The 23546-nt window shown below is 34.8% G+C and overlaps 1 protein-coding gene across 12 annotated transcripts in view; it reads left to right on the top strand.

The window, feature by feature from the left end:
• The window catches only part of CDH18 (cadherin 18), a 478444-nt gene that overhangs the window by 297489 nt on the left and 157409 nt on the right, over nt 1–23546 (top strand). For 5 of the 12 annotated variants that reach the window (XM_079299710.1, XM_079299708.1, XM_079299716.1 and 2 more), the window contains one exon: nt 11822–11901. The exons of 3 other annotated variants lie outside the window; for them this stretch is intronic. The gene's annotated coding sequence lies outside the window, so the exon portion shown is untranslated. Of the gene's footprint in view, nt 1–10167; nt 10258–11821; nt 11902–23546 lie in introns of all 12 variants that reach the window. 4 more of the 12 variants (XM_079299712.1, XM_079299711.1, XM_079299718.1 and 1 more) reach the window with 2 other exon arrangements.

The following is a 23546-nucleotide window of genomic DNA, read 5'->3' on the forward strand; positions in this document are numbered from 1 at the left end:
AGCTGACAGAAAGTTCATGAATTTCAACAAAGGTGAATGCTGAGTCTTGCATCTAGGTTGGAATAATTTGCCATGCAGCAGTAGGGGCTTGGTGCCAGCAGGGCAGAAAACATCTTTGCAGAGAAGGTCATGAGCAGGTCTTGGTAAAGAAAGCCAAGAAAAGAAAGCCAACTGCATTCTGCACAATATTAGTAAGAAAGAAGCCAGTAGGCTGAGGGGAGTAAAACTCCTCCTGTATTAAGCACTTGTGGGACTGCATCTGGAGTATTGTGTGCAGTTTGGGCACCCCATTTACATAAAATACATTGATGTCTTGGAGAAAACAGAAGTTAGTGAGATTGTGGGGGGCATTGGAGTACATGATGAATGAGGAGAGGTTAAGAGAGCTGAGTTTGTGTAGTCCTAAGAAGATAAGCTGCAGGGAGGGTCTTACTGCTCTCTTCATCTACAGCATACAGAGAAGATGGACTCTCAATGATGCATGCCAATATTGCAAAATACAATGAGTGCAGCTGATGCATGAGAAATTTTGGTCAGAAAAACAGAATATAAATATAATGAGACCAATCAAATAGTGGAATGGGATTCCCAGTGTGGTGTGCAATCTCCACATTAAAGATATGCTAACGTTGACTGGATGAGTACCTGAATAACCTGATATCCTTGTCCTTACTTTGAAAAGGGGGCCCATGAGACTACATTATTCTACTGCTCTATAATCACTACTTAAAATAAGATAGATCATTAAAAAAAAACAAACAAAAAAAAAAAACCAAAACCAAAAACAGAGAAAAGTGTCATGACTATAAAATAAATATTTAAAGCAGCTAACTTTTAATCCTGAAGTTTACTTTATTGTTTGAATGTAAAACTTTGCTATATTTCTGAGAAACCAGATAGAAACTGAAATGCAGCATTCTCAGTTTGTTTCTTGCACAAATAACAAAAGATGTATGGAAAAGCTTTTGTTAGGAGCTCCTGAGTTTTATCTTCTGATTTTTAGAAAAGGGCTATATGCAGAAGTATCAATATGAGCACTGAAGATGCTTCTGACTTTATCTGAACTTTACTGTCAAAAAAATTTAACAATTATTAATTATTTATGATGGGTCCATAAATAAATGGAAGAAAACCCAATCATGTAGTGCTGGGTTTTTGACCATATTTTGATTTTTCACAGTTGCTAAAAGATCAATGCAGCTTTTTTATGACAAATATTTTTGTTACGTCAGAACATCATTAAGTGAAAACCATTTCCTGCATTCTTATTAAAATAATTTATGACTTTATTGGAAGTAGAGCCAGGACTTTAATATCACTTTGTCATTTCACGGCACTACATAAACAGAAAGAAATAGCAAAAATATTCATGGTTAACCTGAAAATGAATTTAGATTAAGCAATATTAGTCACTGCTATCTCCAGCGGCAGTAGAAGTGTATTCTGCTTCTAGTAAAAATATCTGAATATCTGAGGATATGAATAAACGAACTCCCAGTAGTAATTAAGGCTGACATGGATTTTAATGGATGCATTGAGGTTTTTTGCTGTGTTTGTTTTGTTGTGTTCTGTTTTTGTTTTTTTTTTAATCCATTGAACTGAGTAAAGTACTCTTATCGGAACAAAATATTTCATTGCACTTAATTTGCCAAGAATTGTGGGCTCCAAGGAAATACGTAAATAAAAACCAGAGGTTTATTTGTCTATGAAGAACAAAATGTAACTGTTTCTATTTAACTGTAGTGATTGTATTGTACTTAGTCTGCAGCCTTTCACAGTTTCGTAAATAAAACTTAATTTTTTTCAGTGTGCCTGGAATACATGGGCATGCGAATGTACTTTCATCATGTCAGTAAGGGAATATATTATATATATATATATTATTTATGCCAATTAAAAGAAAGCAGTATTTATAGAAATTTCTTGATAATTCTCGATACTGAAGTAGTGGAGACATAAATTTTAATATGTTGTAACTCCAACTTCAACAGCATCTTGATAAACCTTAGAGGCTTGACTGTCAAAATTATAGCCAGAGACACATTAATAACTGTGGTGGTGTTGTTTTCTACCTAGAGATGGACTGAGGGTGGTGACCCTTCTGTGAGATTTATTGTAAGACTTTGCACAGGATAGAGGATCAGACTGTAACTATAATTTCACTTCCCATTAGCTGTCAGTTTAAAATCTGCTGGGAAGATGTCCTATTCACAGATTTCTTTATAGTACAGCCTAAAATTACATATTTGAGCATATTCAGTTGACAGTTACATGCAAGTAATGATATAGTTGAGAGGAAATAAATACTTTGAAACCAATGAAACAGTTCCATGAGTAAATGGAAATTTTCTTAGAACATATCCTCCATGGGATGAATATAATTTAAACATAGATGAAACAAGAAATAGTCTTGTAATTATACATATTGAAGGACTATTCTAACATGAAACAGCATGTGATAATTATTTTTACAGTTTTATTCTTATGTATTTTGCAATTTTCAGATTGCACTATTTTGCTTAAAGCATTGAAGGCTAATGATATTCAGACATGATAATCAGGGTGTGGTGTACCTGAGAATCTCTAATAACTTATTACAAAATGGTGCTTTCATAAAGACTAAACTTGATTGATTGACTCAACTATGCAGTAATCATTGAGGGTGGGGTGGAGAGGAGGAGTTACTTGATGGTTGGGAAGATTTTGAAGTTAGATGATTTTCTCATTATGCTCAAGTCAACTTCATGTTGTGTGAACCAGCAGCCTGTCTGGCTTCTGCAAAAAGAATGTCAAATCCTTTTCCTAAGCAATTTCAGTCACAGTTGCAAAAATCTGGCTGTACAATTCCAGGGCATTTATCTTTGATTTGTACTGAGAGATGGGTATGTCCAGCTTTGAGGGAGATGTAAGCTGAGGGAAAGAAATGATTTTCTGTATCAGAAAGAATTACATTTCTGGTAGAAACAGGGAATGCCTTTAGAATCTGTCCTAGGAAGGAAATTAAGATAAAAATATTTTTACTCTGTTGAGCTATAAGGCTCTGGGACTTGACATAAAATATATGATGATTTTCAGTGATGGGGAATCACTTCATGGGGAGACCTACCCAGACTGAAAGAGAAGCTGGAGAAAACTTTGTGTGTTTTATTTTTTTCAGGCTTGGGGGTAAACTGTTGATGGAGTTAAAATACTAAAAAGAGTATTTTATTTGCAGAGTAGTGCTTTTATTATTTTCTTTATTTGTTTTCTTTTTTTTTTTTTTTTTTTTTTTTATATGTACTTTAATTATTAGGGGTACCTGTGTAGATACCTCTCTTATAAGCACCACAGAAGATGTATTGGAAAAACCTCTTTTCTTCTTTTGCATTTTTTTTTTTCCCCAATACATATTGTTACTGGCTATTCAAGTCTTTGGTCAACATTTTGTCCCTTCCTTTTGATCATAAATTATGGATATTATGTCTTAAGATCCTTATTTGGGAAACTGCTCAAGAAAATGCATGTGCTTTTTCTGAGGGCTGTCGCTATGTTAGAATTCACACTGTGAGGGAGGATAGGTTAACTTCCAAGGTGTGGATTCAAACTGATATTTCATTTGCATCCCAACTGCAACTCTATGTTCAGCTAAAAAGAAAACTCATTACCAGGTTCCTCCATCTGACTTGCACACTGTTTAAAGAGGAACAGGATGTATCATGTCCGTAGCAAAGAAAAGGGAAGCAATACAGTGAATATATAAGGAATCTCATCTGTTGTTTGAAATGGCAGTTTCCTAACAGAAAATGAGAGCTTTTGAATTTTCACATCCACAAGATTAGAATGGTGACAGCCATTGAAGAACACCATGTCAAGTCACTGAACCATCTCCCTTGCAGATTTTTATTTTTCATGTGATTTTAAGACTTAATGGAAAACACTGAAAAATTAATGAAAATTAGTTTGATGGAAAAATGTGCTACAGTATGAAATCAAAAGGGAAAAAAAGAAAGTGGGACTAAGAGAAATTAACCTCTTTAATGAATAATTATGTTTAGTTAACTATCCCAGTTAACTACTCTTGTGAGTTAACTACCCTTGCAGATGGTCTTTTCTAGCAACAGGAAAGCATTTTTTAGCTTTACCTTACATAATATTATTTAGTTATTTAAGTAATCTTTGTTAAAATAATCTTGAATTATTTTAGAGCTTGTCCCTTATTTTTTCAAGCCTGAATTTATATAAATAGTCCTTTTTTCTGCATTGCAGCCTTTGCGAAAGTGGAATGTAACAACTTTGAGACTGTAAGTGTATGGTTTGTGGACTTACACAAAGATCTTTGAAAACTACACCACTGAAGAAAAATGTTTTAAAATATTTTTTTCTTGCTATATAGACAAGAATGATACTATTTAATTTTTGTGTATCAGATCTGTTTTTAGTAGAAATGCTTCTCTCAACAGAACAATTGTGCATTTGAGATTGAAAGATGTTTAGAAAGCAAGCTTTGACTATGTCCATTAGTAACTCTTTGCTTACCTTTTTCTGAGTTCTTTGAAGTAAATCTTCTTTTAAGGAAAGTAGAGATTAAGGTAAAAGAATAACATCTGCAGCTGATTTAAACCTTTACTGCCATTTATAATTCTGTTATTTGCTCTAAAACATCTAGATATCAAACATCAATGCAAGACCCATTGCAGTTATACTTCTATGAAGCTAGAGACTTTAAATCTTACTTTATCCCAGAGATTCCTCAAGGTCAAAAGCAGTCACCAGGAGATGCTCCTGCTCCCACTGGCCTTGTAGTATCAACTTTCTATAACCATCCTCACTGCAGTCTAGAGAAGCAGGAAGAAATTTATGTCAGAGGGTTCTTGTTAAGCTCTTCCAGGATCCAGTTCGTAAATTTTAGACATATCTAGGTAAGGGCTAGTTTGTTATCCAGTTGCCAATAATCAAACTCAACTAAAGCAAAGTTAATGTAAAATTCAAGTGCTAGCATCTGTCTATAGCATTCAAAACAGTCTAGATCACACAGCTGAAAACATTTTTTAGGCTAAAGTGAGAGGCATTGCAGTTATCCTTGCTGCACAAGCCTTGCATCAAATTATTTGTTCCTCACTCCTTGAGCTGAATTATACCTGTGCTGTCAAAATGGCAGTCAGGCTTATACTGTTCCTGCTTGTCTTAAATTACACTTGTCTTCAAATTACACTTCCTCAAAAGGTTTTGTAAGGTAATTTACAAAGCGCGCTTGGTGGCCTCTTGCATTTCATTACATGTGAGTTAACACTGTGTAACAGCCTGTACTTTAAAACTGTGTGCTACAAAGATCTCTGTAGAATAACTGAATGATAACATTTCATTGGGACCAGATGTATTACATGCTGACATCACTTCTCCCTAGAAATAATGTCAAAAATAAACTAACAGGAGCACAGGAAACAGCAGCAACTGTTCATGATATACAAAAATGTGCTAAAAAATTGATAGATTACCATTTTTTGCTTATTCATTAGCATTGCTGCTGAAAATACATGTTGAACTGTGTTAGGATGTTTATATGTTACACAGAGAAATTGAAGCATTTTGATTGTATTACTGTCTATTGTTAATATCAGAACTATTCACCTATCCCTTTCTCGGTGCAACATTTTCTTGAAGGTCTAAAATCTGTGATATACGGAAATCATTCAGCCATATAGTCTATTTTTCACTAAGGGTTTGCATCATCAGAGCTATGTAGAAGATATTATCCATGGAGAAATCCCCAGAATTCCCTGCTAGGCTGCACATCTAGTTTACAATTTCTGTATCAGGAGAATGCATAGGCTTGGTCCATGGACTGAGTAGCACTGGCTCTTGAAGAGTAAAACTAAGTCATGTCATTACATGAATCATTATATTCATTAGCATTCATTGCCAGAGGGATTTTGATCACTTGTAAACTTTCAATATGTGACAAAAAAACCCCATAGAACAGCAGAAACCAAGATTACTTGCCTGTGTTTGAATTCAAGCATGACAACATTTAACTGTACAAGAGACCATATAGCATACTTCTAGCATATATCACACTTCTATGCACCTACCTCAGGGAATTGGGTATTAAAGATTTTTTTCTGTGAATGATCTGTCATTTGTGTGAACATATTCCTCCCCATTTGCAGGAATTTTTGTTTTTTCTTGATGAAATTCCTGACATTAGTCTCTATCCATTTCTCTTGCCTGTTGACATTCTACTGAGTGGTAGCACAACCATCTGGTTCATCGCTCACTCCCCCCTCCCACCCCTGGTTTTATATCATCTGCAATCCCCAGAGGAGTGGACTGTGTCCCATTTTTCAGGGCATTTCTGAAGATGTAAATAGCACTGGCCCCACAATTGGCACCTGGGGTACAGCACTGGCTACCAGCTGGACTTGTACTGCTTACCACAGCCCTCTCTGCCGACCCATCAGCCAGGTTTCAATCCAACTCACTGCGCTTACATAACCCACACTTCATCAGCTTGCCTGTGAAGATGTTACAAGAGTGCCAAAAGCCTCCCTGAGGAGGATGAGGTAATAAACACCCACTGCTCCTCCCTCAGCCACCAAGCTAGTCTCCTCATTATTGAGGGGAATCAAGTTGGTTAACCACAATTTCCACTTCATAAATCCATACTGACCACTCCTTATACTTTTCTTGTCTTTCATGTTTCTGGAAATATTTTCCAGTGTTAAATGTTCCATCACCATCCAGTGATGGAGGTGAGGTTGATCAGCTGTAGGTTCCTGGATATTTCCTCTTGTCACTCTTAAATATAGGAGTGGTATTTGCTCTCTTCCAGTCTTCAAGAACCTCTTCTGATAGCCACACAATGACATCAGTCAGTTACCACAGTACTTGTGGGTGCTTTCTGTCCAGCATCATGGGCTTATGTATGTTCAGATTATTTAAAATTTACCTAATATGATTCTCCTCCACCAACATCTTCCTTACTCCAGACTTTTCCACTGGACAAAGAGGCCTGTGATTCCTGAAAACTACTTTTCCAAAAGAGACTGAGATGCAGAAGTCATTGAGTACCTCAAGACAAAACACTTAATCAGAAACATGTCTGGTTTGAGTCATGTCATAGAAAGTTGTTGTAGACCATTGCCTGAATTTCTATTAGAGTGTTGTAAATCACAGGTTTTCCAGGCCATGTTGACGTTATATCCATGGAATTGGAAGTCTGCTTACACCGTGTGTTTATGTCTCAGTGTCAGGGCATAAGGCACCAGAGTGCCATTGGGTTTAAAGATTCCTGTGCTTCTGTACACAGAATTCAAAGACAGCCTGAAGGTTTGAGAGGTTACAGTGCACTTGACATCATGTACTTTGTTTTTTTCTCTTGCTCTGAGAATTTAGAAATAATAATGTCAGATGGTAGCTAATTTTATTTGATCTGTTTTCACAGTGACTAAACTAAAATGAGAGTTGAGTGAGTTACTTAGCTTGTAAGTGACTTATTTATTTCCTGTACTTCCTGAAATGTAATGGTTTTATACTGTGTAAGTGCTCAGTTAATTGTTGATTATGTGTAAACCTTAGATAATTGCTTTCTAAAACCTGCTGCACATTTGCCTGGTAAATAGATTCCCTGAGATAATTTATATTTATTCTTTTGTACTTCAAATATCCTTTCTTTTCTCCCAGCCTGTGTAGGGAGAAAAATTGTCACACTAAAAGCCTGATTTTGTTCTGCAGTTGCACATGCAATCCATTTGCTCAGTGGGATTCCAGCTAAGTATAGAAACAAGAACATCACACTGGGGGATGTATGCACCTAACAGAGACCTGAAAGCTTCCAACCTTAAGCTTTGCTAAAGGCAAATTATCTTAGTGATCTTATGCTGCTGTATCTCAGCAAGAATTAGAGAAAAAAAAGCTGGTCTTTCTCACTTCAAACTTAATTGATAATATATGTCTTATTATTTTAAATTGTTATCTGTATCTTGTATTTTCTTCAAGACACAGAATGTAGTGTTGAACTTTATTTCTTTTCTTAATCTGCCAGGAGCTTTTTTGTTGGCATAGTTGAAATATGAGTTAAAACATAACTCCTTTCTCTGCTCAGGGGTGTGTAGCAGACCACAAAATTTAGTGCTGTGTGTTCTGCTCTGTACAGTGAGCTTCAGCCTGTTTCTCTGGTAAGCCCACTGCAATTACTGCAGCTACTCAAGGGATGAAGCCTTTCACAGTTGAAGTCAAGGCTTTGATTGCACCCTATTTGGTTCAGCACTTGGTCAAAAGATGTACTAAATTTTTTCAGACACTTGTTTTTTTTTCTTTAATCATAAGTGAAAGGAATAAACACATAAAGTGTTTGTTTTTCCCTTGTAATAATAACTTCTGTATAGTGGGAGAGGTACTTAAGAAGTAATTTAAATAACCCTTTAAAAAACAGCATTTCTGCAGTTTAATTTGGTTCCCAGAAGTTGATTCCTAGAAGTTTCCTCTGTCAGCCACTGGCAGGAATGATTAATATATAAACAGTCTTTCCTTAACAAGCACCGTTAGTTAAACTATTTTCCTTTCTCCTGTGCCCACATTTTATAAATATTTTAGACTTCCAGAGGATCATTTAGGATCATTCTGTTAGCAGAGATTATTATTGGGTGTATTTTAACTGGATTTGTGATGCTGCACTGTAATTTTCAACAGAACAATTAAGAAAAATATTAATATTGACCAAAAGCAGAGGGATAGTTCATACTAACTATGTTCTTCATTAAGAATTACACAAATTGCAAGATTATGAAAGACATCTGTAGGAATACAAAGCATTCAGCTGTGCATGGGTGTTTTCAAATAAAGTAAGGCATGAAGCATACTTTATTTTACTAGAGTTCAAGAACATAAATACATAAATACATAATAACTAATAAATACCTAATTTATTTTAGTTATTACTATTTTTCCAAAATTAGATTGTTTTTTAAAAATAATTTGCCAAATAAACCTTATAGTATTTTTTGCTGAAAAGCTGATGAGGAACAGGTTATGCAGTTTAAAAATTGCTTAATAATTTTCATTCAGGCCCTCTTACTGCAAAAGATACACACCACTATTTGGAATACAAAGAGTGGCAGATGTGTAAGTGGCTATGGTCGAGCCACTGGAGTTTGAGTTTTAAGAGCTTGATTCTATTGGGTAGATTGCTTAGCCCACTCTGTTTTCATCATTTGGTGATATAAAACAAGAAGAAAATACCAAAATGCTGAAAAGAGTTTTTTCAGATTGTTCTTTTACAGTTTATCATTTAAACAGTTTGTCTTGGCCCTCTAAATCTGTTAAGCTGCTCTAATGTCCTACTGCTTCACATGCTACTGATGTCTTTGACAACTCTTTTGATGATTCTTCTTTTTTGTTGTTGTTGGTTTTTTTTTTTTTTTTTGTTTATTTTTTCATTTTTCAGAGCCAGTCCCTTAGTTAAGTGTTTCCTTAAGAGTAAACAATTGCTTCCACAGAGATCATGGAATCATATAATTGTATAATGGTTTAGGTCAGCAAGGATCTTTAAAGGTCATCTAGTCCAACCTCCATGAAATAAACAAGGGTATCTTCTACTAAATCAAGTTGCTCAGACTCCTATCCAACCTGACTTCTAATGTTTTCTGGGGTGGGTCATCCACAACCTCTCTGATCAACCTGTTCCAGTGTTTCACCATGTCATTGTAAAAAGCTTCTTCCCTGCATCTAGTTTAAATCTGCCTTCTTTCAGTTTAAAGTCATGATCCCCTGTCATATATCAACAGGCCCTAGTAAAACAAAATTGTCATCACCTTTCTTGTGATCACCCTATGTTATGTACAGTAGAAGACAGGAGTCTTGCAGCATATCTCACTTGTGCTTTTCCCAGTGATCTAATGGCAAAACTGGTTGGTAGCCCCATGGCCTTACTTTGCCTCTTCTGTTTTATTGTCAGGGATTTGCAATTTCCTTCACCTTTTTCCCTGTAGGAGTTCCAAAAAGGAAGATAGAAAAGCATTTTCCCCTATCTATTCCTTGACATTTTTTCCCAGGTCTCTTCTGCAATATTGTAGCAATAATATTCTGTTTTTCCTGGAGTAACCTTGGGAATCAGAGGACGGAACAACCCCAATAATGTCCTGGTTTGTGCTTCTCTATTGTGTCCTGACTACAACTGTTTTCATTTTGCAGGACTTGAACACACACAGAAATGCCAAGTAAAACAGCTGTACTGGCAGGTGTAATTCTGGAAATGAAAATGATGACATTAAATTGAAATAGGTGAGGAAGGCAAATTAATTAAGCCCTTGATTAAGTACTCTATCTTCAGAGGCTTTTTTTTTTTTTTTTTTAAACAGGATCTCTCATCTCTAAATTCAGGTTTCCTGCAGTGCAAGAATACAAATGGGAATAACAGAAAGTTTAAAAAATATCACCCCAAATGAAAATAAAAAAAAAAATATTTTCTTGATAAAAAATTAATTGTAGCCTTCCAAGGATAACAAGTTGATAGCAGCTCATCTGTGTTTCCTGTGCAAAGTTACACAAGTAGAGTAGGCAGATGTTCAGATCTCATTTTATCTGAGTGCTGCCTGCAAGTATATTTACCCCATGAAATTTGGCATGCCTAATTTTTCTGTTTGTAGCATGAAAATAATAGCCCTTTTCATTCAGGAAAGTTTTCTCTTAAAAAATATTTTTTATAAAGCATTTCCACCTGTGCAGTAGAGGGGCTGTTTCCTTGCAGTGTGTAAGGAGTGATTGTGTGGTGTGACAGGGGTCTTCTCTTACTATGATCACCAGATGCTGTGAATAGAAAAACATTTGTAGCTGGTGGTGGTCATTTAAAAGCTGTGTCTGGTCTTGACAAGAGGTGTGAGAATGATGCTGACTTTTAGAAAGCAAACTGTTCATATTTCATGTTTTAGTCATCATGAATTTTGCATACCTTGTAAAACAGAATTGTGCTCAACACAGTGGCATGTCTAATATATATTAGCTTTGAAAGGACTATTTAATTTTTTAAGATGCTCTCTGGTGTCTTGTAAATGAGGCTTACTGTAAATTGTAGGTGCTTAATCACACTAGTGTTATAGGAATAATTCCAGAACATTTTATTTGTACTAGAATCACCACTATTAATATCTCTGCTGAATAGCCAATGTTAGCACTGCATTGCTTACTGACACCTTTAGGGAATGCTAAATAATCAGCAGCTTTCAGGTACTTCAGAAAATAAGTGTCTTACAGTTGTTTTTTTGGTTTTTTTAATTGCATTTTCTCCAGTAAAAAATTGCAGGTTTTATATTTAAATAAATAAATAAATAAATAAGGCAAAAATGTTTTCAAGTAAGCTTAATTCTGTGTCAATGATAAATATTTGTATTTGAAAAAAAAAAAAAAAAAAAAAAAAAAAAACAAAAACAAAAAGACAAAAAAAAAAACAAAAAAAAAACTAATATGGTGGTAGATAAATCTTGGCTAATCCTTTAAAAGACTTGACCAGTGGAGAGTACATTAGAAAATATAATTCGCTGTTGGACTATTGATAGTTCACAATTTGATAGAAAGACAAACAATTGAGCTGGGTTTATGCTCATTTTTCTATTTTTAATAGAAAAATTGTTGTCTAAAGATGTTAACTCTGTGTCCCACCACAGCACTCCTGAGAAGGGTTTTCTTGTTCAGAAATTCTTGTTAGCTGTTATGAGAAAAAATTGAAGTGTTAATACCACCATTACATTGCTCTTTACTTTCCCTGAAAGAGATTTTTTTAGTAAAATGCCCTCTCCTTTAGTTCCTTGAATTCTGATATGTGTGTGGGTTTTTTGTTTTCGTTTCCCAGCAGCTAAAGAGGCAGTAGGTTTGATTTGGCAAGTCATTTGGAAAAGGAGGAGTGGAGAAGCGTCCTGTAACCATTGAACAGTAAGTGCCAGTTTTACCTGCTATTCTAGCCATACGTAAAGTAGGAAGTAAATAGGATATGCAGATGGATTGGCATGAAACTTTTATAATACTGAGAGGCACACAAGAGTGTGCACGCGTAGAAGTATAACTGCTCTGAAGTGCTTCAAAAAGAAGGCCAAGAGATCTGCTTGGATGTAATTATGGATCAGGTCATGAGCTTTGTTGAGGTATGCAATGTAAATTATTGAAAGCCAAAACTGAAAAGTACCTTCAGTGACATTCTGTTAAATTGATTCGGATACTAAGTAGTTTTAAATATTCAATATACAAAGTCTCTAAAATTAGAAAATGCAGTTGGGATGTGTGCACACAATTCTGCCCTTGAAAACTAGGAACTAATTGAATAAAGACATGCCTGTCAACAGTATTTGCATGCTATTAAAAACGCTGCTCTGTTTTATACTAAAAATTACTGTCAGCTTTGTTTGCAGCATGCTTGTCTGTTAATGCTAATGCTTTTTTGATTCATGTCAAATTAAAATTTCAATTTCAAAATGCAGGTGTTAACTGCTTTCTTCACAGCAGAAAATATCTCTGTAGCAAAAAACACTATATAATAATGAATATTACAGGATAGATTCGGATGTGAGAAGCTGAGCTGGAACACTAATATATCAAGCTCGGCCTTAGAAGTTTTTAGACATATTTGTGAGTGTATTATACACTTAAGCTGTTGTTTGAGGACAGTTACCCAAAAAAAAAAAATTAAAATCTGCACCTAATATATAATATGTTAAAAATTTTATTGCTTCAACAAATAAGTTTAAAATCAAATTTTTGCTTTTCTTGCTGTTGAAAATATTACAGCAGCTGAGGCACAAGTTCACAATACTAGGTGTACTTTCGTTAGCTTGGGAAATATGAAAATGGATTTAATAAAGTGTATTTTGTTTATACCTAAGTTCAGGGAAGGAGAATGCCATAAGACCTGCCTGACATTAGACCAAGCTGCTCTCTGCAGCTTTTTGGATACACAGAATATTGATCCTTTTAGAGCAGCAAACAGGACTGTAGGAAAGTAAAAGTAAAAGACCTGTGTCATGTTTTAGTGGAATAGGAGTAGCCGGAAGGAGCACAGATTTTTTTTTTTTTATGTAGATTTCCCTAGGACACAGATTAGAGCCAGTCAAATCAATCTGTTTGTTCATTCTTCGTATATGTATGAGTCTCAGCTATGTTTTCTCATTTTTGTATCGTGTCTGATGCACATTTATTTCCTTGGAGAGTTAGATGCAGCACAATAGCCAGAGAAAGGCTGATTCAGCCAAAAAGATGAAGGGTTTTCTGTCCATTAAGTGAGGTAGATTGAAGTGAGATGGCAGGAAAGGAGAGGAAAACCAGAGGAAGTGGACCACAAATTTCAATAGCGTCAGAGTGTTGAAGAGAATAATCTATCTTGCACTGCCACAAAGTTCTTCCATCTACAAAATCTAGTTTCGATACTCCTGCCTCTAAGGGACTGCACACCTTCCTCTGCTGTCTCCTTGGGTTTTGGGTGGAAGCTACCTTCAGCTCCTGAGTAATGAATCCTGGTTTGCTAAAGAGGAAGGGCGGAACTAAAAAAGTGAGAAAATTGATACATTACACAAACTAGAAGGGCTGTGGGATTTTAATGGAACAATAAGTGGTTTGTTTTGCTTTGTTTTTTAATAAATGCTATATATTTTGGGAATGATATTATAGGACATCTCATGTGGCTGGTAATATGGCTTGAGAAATTTTCTGAAAACAAGTTGCCAAGGGGATATAGCTGCAATACTGTATTAGTAATCAATGTCAAGGCTAGTGTGGAAGACAGCAGTCACTGAATTGCAAATATCGTGGAAATAAAACCAAAAGATTTGAGTAAGATGTTGGAGAGAAAGATGAAGATTGCACGACTTATAATCCTTTTACTTGAATTTTGTAAGCAGTAAATAGCTGATGATCTTATTTTCAGAAACAAGATTCTGGTCCTAGGATGCTTGTAAAAATATTAACCAGTCTAGCAGGATCAGAGAGGTTGCTACTTAAGGGTTTTTCTATGCACTTGGCACTAATTATGCTCTTTTTAAAGAATTTAATTGAAGGGATGGGACAAAGTGTTTGTGTTATGGGCCTGTAGAATATTTTCTCCTGTATTTCCCTAAAGACTATTTTTCTGGACACAACTGCAACACGTTTGAGTGAGTTTGTGTCAGGGATAAAGACTGATTACTTTGACATTAGCTCTTCAGTGCCTTGTCTGTGCATATGAGAAGGTTCATGATTACTGAGAGTGTTCAGTCAGTGATGAACAGTTGTTCTAATGGTCTGTAATTGTGCAGAGTGGGAGTATATTGACATCAGTAGTACATAGCTGTTACTGTGTTTATTTAAGAAATACTGATAAATTAAAATGAGCTGGATTTTTTGAGTGTTGATGTTGCTCTGGTGGTTCATGCTATTTTGACAGGTAAATTTTTGATGCATTGGATTTTATGGTCGAATGTCAAAATAGATAAAAGTACAGCTGTCTCATAAATTGCTTGCTTTCGGTCATTTATTTCTGTATATATTGAACTATTCGCATCTTGTAGGCTGTGTCTTACCACTAGCATGTGTAGTCAGCTTCCCTGGAGTCCCATTTCCTTTCTCCCTGGTGAAAATGCAGAAAAAAATGAATTAGAAAAAAGTGTGGTCTCTAGTGTGTTACTTTCATAACACTATTGCTAAAAGCAGCTGTAGTAGATGAGATGGAACTCCACCTGTCTATAACTTTTTTATTCTAAAATATTGGTTCTGGAGAAATGTTGTTTTTGTAATTTTTTTTTTGCTATAAAGAGAAGATAGATGCACAGCAGAAAGCAAATTTTAGAAATGCAGAGAGACTTTTTCCTGTATTTAGAATGCTTGTATTTAGAACAAGATAGTATGTGTATATAACCAGATTGCATTAAAAAAAAAATTGATTTGTTACAGTCCTCATAATAAAAATAGTTAAGTGCAGAGGATAAAAGGGGGGAAAAACACCACTATAATCCACACAATTGTTATGTTTAGCTATATAATTGGGGTTTTGGCAAAAATTAGTTACTGATGGTAAAGAATTGGTTTTATTTCATGTGTGTAAGGCAGAAGACTTGAAGGGTATGGTAAAAATTAATAGCATATTTAGTAGAAGAAATTGTGGCTAGGAAGTGTTTAGGACCACATAGTATTGAGTCATATGAGTGCTTTGCATTTGTTTTTATGTATTAGGTGAGATAAGTTAATTTTTTTCTTTAGGTGGTCTATGAAGATTGCTTATTTTGATGATTTTCTATCCAAGGTATGTTAAGGACATTTTAAATAATATATATAGAATATTCTTATCCTTTAATAATTTCTTTTAAATGAGAAAACTGCATACCAAGTGCCCTCGTTTCCTCATAGCAGGCCATGTTTCTCAGACTTTTGTTTGAACACATGCTGGAGTGTGCAGGGTTGAGCTCTGCCTCTTGGTAAGAAGTTGGTTTGTTCTTGACCTTTTTTTACTGAGGGAGATGTCCCTGACTGGCAATATGCCTGGTGTAGTGCAAATACCCTGGGATGAGTTCTTAGAAAATTGGCTCACACATGGATGAGTGTGCATGTGGTGTCTGAGCAGGCAGCACTGGCCTTTAACCCAAATGCCTGGTCATGCTGTGGAGCCCAAGCTCAGTCCTTTTCTGTCAGAGCTGGAGAGTTGCTATTCACAAAAGGAATTGCTCCTATATATATTTCCCATTTACAGACAGAATAACTAGAAATGTAAGCATAATGAAGTTATATTGGAAGCATTTTGAGTTCTTGATTACATTTTTCCTCTTTCTTTTATTTTTTGCCTTTTTTCTATTTATTATGTATAAATTATGTAATTCAACTTGGCTTTGTATGTTTCTCAAAAAAATATAAACTCAGATTTTGAAATATAAAAGCTAAAAAAAAAATAACCACAGAACACACTTTTTATTAATTTAAACTTTGGAGTCCAAACTGATGAACATAATTGATTATGAAAACATTTGCAGAAGATAAGTCTGCGGTTTAATGAATTTCAGTCCTTCCCCAGTGTTTTCCAAGAGTAATGTTTGTAGTGCAGCACAATATTGAGCTACATTTTACTATTTTCTCTCTATTTATATAATTAACCAAGGCCCATGAAATGTGGTAGGAAGTGTTAGGTAAATTGTTACAAAAGCTAATGCAATCTATACAACTTAGAATTTGCTATTTTATAAATTTCATACCTTAAATAGGTTCTCTAGATTACAAAAGCAGAGTAACTCTTCGGAATAGTAAAACAGATGACTATATTTTTTTTGCTTTCTGCTATTTAGGGAAAATGCCACAAAATATTGTGGTATATTGTGATGACTCCAATAAGTCACCAGTGTAAATTCAGAACTGTGTTAATTCTTCTATGTTACTTATTTTCATTGCCTTTATTTTAGTTGGATTAAGCACTGAATGTGACGTCCTTTACTGGATATTTTGTTGTGTGTATGTGTCTTTTCATGTCTCTTTCCCTTCTCATGCATATGTCTGCATTATTGCAATAATCACAATAAGAGCCCTTCACTTTCATGCAAGGGGCAGGCACAAGTGTTTCACACCTGTCAGCATTGCTTAGATCTGACACAGGTATCTTTCACAGACTCTACTCAGTCTCAAGATATGTAAAAAACCCAGTAATGTCAGCACCTCACAATTCAGAGTTTTAGGAATAAAAATTATATTCAAGTTTTAAAGTTACAGCAAGCTGCATGATGATGATGGTGTGTAGGAGGTGATTTCATAACCATGAAAAATAAAAATGCAGCTTTGATCTGCCCCTTGAGAAGTGATGTCACCTCAGAAAACAAACAAACAAAATATCTCACTGCTGTTTCACCAGTATAGGCTGAGGCTTGGGATGGAACATATTTGCTATACAGGCTCTTATTCCATCAACCATCAGCTGGGATTAAAGATCAGCTGGGGTTAAAGAGTGGCCTCTTAGTCTCCTATTTGCTAAGTTGCCTTAGCCTCCTGTGCAAACAATTTCTCTATGAAGAAGAAAGAGGTCTAAAGCTTCCTTAATGCTATTAAATCTTCATCAGATCAGGATTATGAACTTTTATTAGCTTTTCCAATCACTGTGGGTAGTTTTTGGTTTGGAGTTTTTTGGGTTTTTTTGTTTGTTTGGTTGGTTGTTTTTTGTTTTATAATGAGCTGTTTTCTGCTGAAGATTGTTACTTGTTGATAACTGCATTCTTTTTATTCTCAAAGGCTGATGATGTTTCTCTAGTAGTCTCACAAACAGCCCAATCCACATCAAGTAACAGAAGCTCTATGTTAGAATATGTGGAAATTCATGTACTCTTAACAGTAAAATACTTATTTACTCTAATCAAAAGTAACAGGTTATAGATGAAATTATTGGTACACAATTTTAGTTATTATTTATCTTGATTGTTTCCATAGTGTATATTCTAAGTCTCATTAAAAAAAAAAAAAAAGCAAAAAACAAAATCAAAATCAAACCTGGAAGCACTTTAAATTTCCTTTTCATTTTTCTATCACTCCTTAAATTATTATCTCTCTAGTAACTCTTGAATTTTTGCTTTCATAAGTAGGATATAACTTATTCTAATTTGTTGAAAGATAATTTTCATGTTTATTTAGGTATCTTAGTCTATGATTTTCATTACTTGCTTAAATAAAGTACTCTGAAGACAGTGTAAGAACTAAGGCTCAAAATAAGAATGAGATACAAGTCCTTGTGTAGATATGGATCCTTGCTGTGAAATGCTTTTCTTCTTAAAGTGAGAGTGAAATTTTGCTAGTCCTTCAGTTCTTTCTGTGATGCTCTTTTAGTGATGCTCAACATCTCTAAACCCTCATCCCACTCACTTGCAGAAACAGCTAACTTCAGAAAACATGTAAGTTATAGTTTGAGACTCTCTCTGGATGCCAGGAATCCATTTTTTTTCCTATTAGGCACAAGGTGAATGATTTCTTGAAAATCTTCAATCCACAGTAAAGAAAGTCTGTATAACATAGCATGCCTTTTATTTAGGAACAATACCAAAATTACCTTACAAGGTTTCACTTGTCATTAGATTATTATTGTGAGAATGGAAGACAAACATATTTTGAAACTTGAATTTTGCATTCTTAAGATTTCCTGTTGAATTTATACATATAATGTTATCTGTATGCAGAAGCTGTTCTTCTAGCACCATTAAAACACCAAATACATGATATTAAAATGTTCTGTTTTAAGCTAAGTTTTAGTCAGATGATCCTATTAATGTGAATGAGCTTTTCTTTAATAGGCCTAAAGTTAAGTAAGTCTTTTTTGGTTTGCCCAGTCAGAACCTAAGACACATAAGATCCTACTGATTAACCTAGATTCTCCTTCCCCTTCTGTTTCTGAGGATTTGCTGGTGTTATGGCTTGAACATTAAATCTCTGTTTATCTACCTCTTTATATGTTCCTGTGAAGTCAGGACAAAAATGAAAGCTAAAATTTTCACAAGCATGAAATAAAGTTGCATGTACAAAGTCTGTGTCAATTCAGTGGGATTAGTATATTTAACAGAGTTTCCCATTTAAATCTTAAACTAAACTGTAGTTTGTGAAAATTGTCCACTGTATGTAACTCAAATTAATCTTTAGACTGTTAGTAAAGTCTGACTTTGGTTTAAATCATAAATCACTATTCTAGAATAATGGAGAACTTTTCAAAATAAAAAACAAAAAACAAAAAAAACAAAACAAAAAAAAAAAACCCCAAAAAACAAAACAAAAAAAAAAGGAGGATTAACATAAGAGTTAGAAAAGCCTGCCCTGGTTGGAATGAAGGACAGGCTCACTTCCTCAGAAAAGAAGCTTAGGAAAAACAGTAAAGAACAATCTGAAATAAAAACATGAGAATAAGTCTTCCTGCTCTGAAAAGATGAGTGAGAATGAACATGACCTTGTGTGCTTTAGTATTAGCACAAAACTAATTTCTTAAAAAGTACTTTAATATACCAACATTAATTAATTAATATAATGAAATATTATGCGTTCAAAGATACTGTTACTTGAATCAAAATTGAAAGAGTTGAATTTTTTGTTTGTGTTTTTTTGGTGTCCTTTTGCCATCCTGACAATAAAAGTGGTGATAATATACATAGATGTAAGAAAAAACAAGGTATGAAAGAGTCAGGCAAATATAAGAAAATGTCACCATCATCCTCATGTCAATATTGACTTGCACTCATAGCTGAACATTGTTATTTAACAAGTACACTTATTTTATGGTTATTTTTACCTGTTTTACAAATACTGTGTTGTGTAATGCACAGTTTCTTAAGACAGAAAAAAACATTCCACTCATTCTGTTTATGGATTCTCTTCCCCTTAAACAAATTTTAAAAAATATGCATATAGACATATAATGCAAATCAGCACCCATACAAGAGAGTTTTTTGCTTTCTGATAGAAAAAATGTAATATTAGAGAGCCACAGACTGGGCTAGGTTGGAAGGAACTACACTGGATCATCTGGTCCAGCCTCCCAGCTCAAGCAGGGTCATCCTAGAGCAAATTGCACAGGATTGTGTCCAGATGGTTCTTGAATATCTCCAGGGAAGAAGAGTACACAGATTCCACAGCAATCCATTCCAGTGCTCAGTCACCCTCACAGTAAAGAAGTTCTTCCTCATATTCAGATTATTAAGATTAAAGAAATGTGAGTTCAATTGTTGACCTGAAATTTGTTGATAGTACCTATAAAGAGATTTTAATGATTGGGGTTTTTTCCTGTTTTGGAGGTTTTTTGGGTTTTTTTGGGGGGGGGTTTTTTTTTTTTTTTTTTTCTTTGTTTGTTTTTGGGTTTTTTTTTGTTAGTTTGGGTTGCTTGTTTTGTTTTCTTGTTTTTGTCGAGATTTGGTTGTTTTTTGGGTTGTTTGTCCATAATTTGAGTAATGGAAACGGAAAACTGGGCAAAAAATTAATTAATCAGGGAAGACTTAATTAAAAATTTAAACAGACCAGTACAACTACTGAAAGATGGGAGCTTGTAGAAATTTTGTTCACATGATTACACACATACAATATGCATATCTACATGGAGACATCAGAGTAGCGAGGTTGTGTGGTTAACAATGATTCTTGTATGTTTGGCCAAAGAAATGTCACAGGAGCAAGCATAGACTTAAAGACCTCTAAGTTAAAGTGTGATGTGATAATCACTGCCCATAATTTTTTTTTCCTTATTTGTCTTTCTTTTTCTACAAGTATCCAAGCTCCGTGTCTCTACCTAGTGAGACTACCGGGGTAGTCTCAGCTTTAAAGTGTAGTACTCAATCATCTGGGCAGTGTGGACTTTGCAAGACTTCACCTTCCAAAAGAGCCCCTATAGGCTTCTGCAATGATCAGTGGAATTCAGCTGCTTGTCTCACAGGTGTCTGTTGAGCTATTCCTTATGGCTCTGTCTCTAACTGCTCTGTTTCCTGTTGTTTTGCCATATTTGGTGTTTTTTGAACACCTATTCAGTTAGCCTAACTCAGGCAACAAGTTTCTCTGCAGTTAAACAGTTGTGTGCAGCCTAGAAACCCAAAAAATATAGAAATATAGTATATTATGTATTATTAAGATTTCTGTAACAATAATATTATTAATAGTGTACGTAATTTTAAGGAGATAAAAGTGCAGTGCCGAACTGCTAACAAAGAACAAGAGAAAAATCTCTTTAACTGCTTCTGAAGCCTCAAACATTTGCATTACATCTCTCTTCCATTTCTTTAATTTTTGCTAGTCAATAGATTTCTGTCATACTACTCAGAGGAGCTCTTGCTATTCATTTTTGAGAAATAATTTGTTAGGACAAACAGTACATGTGGATTATACACAAGTGGGCTATTGCAAGTTCTTTCTATTTAAACTAAGTAATTTCTCATCAGTGTCTCATGTATTTGCTTTGTTCCCTGATTGGGTGACCTGACCTTAATATATGGGAGGAATGACTCAAGAAATCAGTGAGATCTTTATTGTGCTAGCAAGTTCCTTGGGAAGAAAACCCTCTGCTGCTTTGGGAATATAAAAGCACCTTTGCACTGCCTTGCATACCTGTATTACCCTTGACTAGCTACATGGACCTCAGATATAAATGCAGATGGATTGCTCTCTGGTTGAGGAAAAGAGAGAGACGTGAGTCAGATTAATGAATCATTTCTCTGTGTTTCACAGTTGTTCCTTTCACAGCAGGTAATGGCTAGCATGACAATGTGTGCAATTATATTTACAAAAACTGTAGCAGGATTTTATCTGACTAATTGTGTTGTTACTGTGTTGTACTTCTGACAGTCACTCTCTGCAAATCATATGGGTATAGTTGCAAAAATATTTCTTCAGTCGGGTATGTCATTTCATTTCATTTCTCTTATCCTGTAGTTTCTGTATCCCTGCTTATCATAGGCAAAATAGTTTTGTATGCCAACTGAGGATGGCACTGAATCCCTTAATCTTGTTTTAATGTCATGTTTAGATTATCTATTCATTGTAGCATTAATTGACTGTATACCTGCAATCCTGTTTGCAGATGAAGAACTTTTTCTTGTCTGCAGACTTTTCAGATCCCTTTTTGTTCAAGAAAGATCTGTTTCAAAACTTATTTAACTCTCTTTCATAAAATATCTTTGGTCAACAGAGTACCAAATCTATTGGTGTTTAATGTTTAAAGATTTCCTGTATTTATTTATTAATATAAGAATTCCTTCTAATATTTTTTTTTCAAAAATCAAAAAGTCTGAAGTCATCTCTTAAATGCTCATATTTAGTGTAAAAGACATCATAGCAGAACACAGCCCATCTTGCACATAATCTAACCAAATCTTGAGTTAGATAAACTTTTAAAAATCCTGCTATGACAATAACATTTTGATTGCATAGTGCAATCATACTGCTTTCTGATAAATTTTCAACAGCTGAGGATCTTACATGACACATCTCTTTGCATTCTGGCAGTGATAATCCCTGTTCTAATGAGAATTTCAAGGGCTGATAGGGTTTTGTTATGGGGCATTGATGGTTTGTATATAAATACTGAATACTTTTCTGTATGACAAAGGTTAGACCCCTCCTGCAATTTTTAAAAAATGTTATTATTGTTGTTGATTAAAACAAAACATTTGAATAACATTTTTTTAAAAAATAGAGGGGTTTGTGTGGTTTTGTTTTGTTTTGATTTTTACATTTTGTATCATATTGGGAGTCAGCGTGCCTAGAATCCATATTTGAACCCTTCAGTATGAATCACTTTGGCCATATAAGGTGGTGGATTAGTCACCTAGTGTAATGTGGCTAGTTTTCATTTTTTGTGAGCAGTGCTTCAGTTGATGCTATACATTAAGACATCCATTAAAGCTTCTGTTTAATGAAAAGCTATGTACAGTATCAGAAGTAACCTAAACATTCATTCACCTTGATTCTTACAAATTCCTCAAACTCCTATTAAATATGCTATTTTAAGATCTTGGTACACAATAGTCTATTTTATTTTTCAAAAAAGGAATGATAAATCAGATGCTAACCTAGTAAATATTCAGGAGTTTCTTTTGCCATAAACAACATTAAAACCTTTTTTTTTTGTTTTGTTTTGTTTTGTTTTGTTTTGTTTTGTTTGCTGTTTTTTTGTTTTTTTGGTTTTTTTTTTTTTTGGTGACTATTGATCTTTTAAACTTCTTTCGGCTTTTCACACTGTGTTCCTCCTCATGGAACAGTTAGGTAGGATTCCAGTGGGGCTTTTTCCCAGTGAAGCCCATCTAGATAAAACACATGACTGATCTCCACTAATCCAGGCAGGAAGGTGTTTGGCCAGAACTGCTTGCACTGGTTCAGCATTTCTATGCTCTTTTAATTTCAGGTGTTCCTAGGTTGTCCTTACAGCTCTCTTCATAACAAAATTGGAACTGCAGTTCATGCCTCCTTCTGTAAGGAATGTGACACCTCTTCTATTAATAATTGTAGAGTCACAGAGTATCTTGAGTTTGAAGGGACCCACAAGGATCCTGAAACTCCAACTCCTGGCCCTGCACAGGACATCCCCAAATGTCATGCCATGTTCCTGAGAGCATTGCCCAAATATTTTTGGAACTCTGGCAGGCTTGATGCTGTGACCACTTCTCTGGGGAGGCTGTTCCAGTGCTCAGCCACCCCTTAGGTGAAGATATTTTTCCTAACATCCAGCCTAAACCTCATTTGACACAAGTACATGTCATTTTCTCAGTCAGCAGAGAGGAGACATCAGTGTCTGCCCCTCTGCTTCCCCTAGTGAGGAAGTTGTAGACAGCAGTGAGGTTGCAAAACCTCCTATTCTTATGATGTCTATTTTCTTTTGTGACCCCAGCTTTAGCTGATGCAACCTTTTCCAGCCAACCAGGTAATTTTTTAAATGCTTTCTAAGTTAGTAGGCAGTCTAGACTCTGAATAGTGTAATTATTTCTTATACCAGAGATAAAAGTAAAAGAAAAAGAAAATTAACTTTTATCTAGTATTTGAATTAAACTAATGCTGATTTATTGCTAGGGCTGCAGCTAGGATTTTAAGAAAAAGTTTTGAAATTTTCTATTTCATCTTGACAAAAGAGAATT

This window comes from Erithacus rubecula, assembly GCF_903797595.1.
Source record: "Erithacus rubecula genome assembly, chromosome: 3".
NCBI classification, from domain to species: Eukaryota; Metazoa; Chordata; class Aves; order Passeriformes; family Muscicapidae; genus Erithacus; species Erithacus rubecula.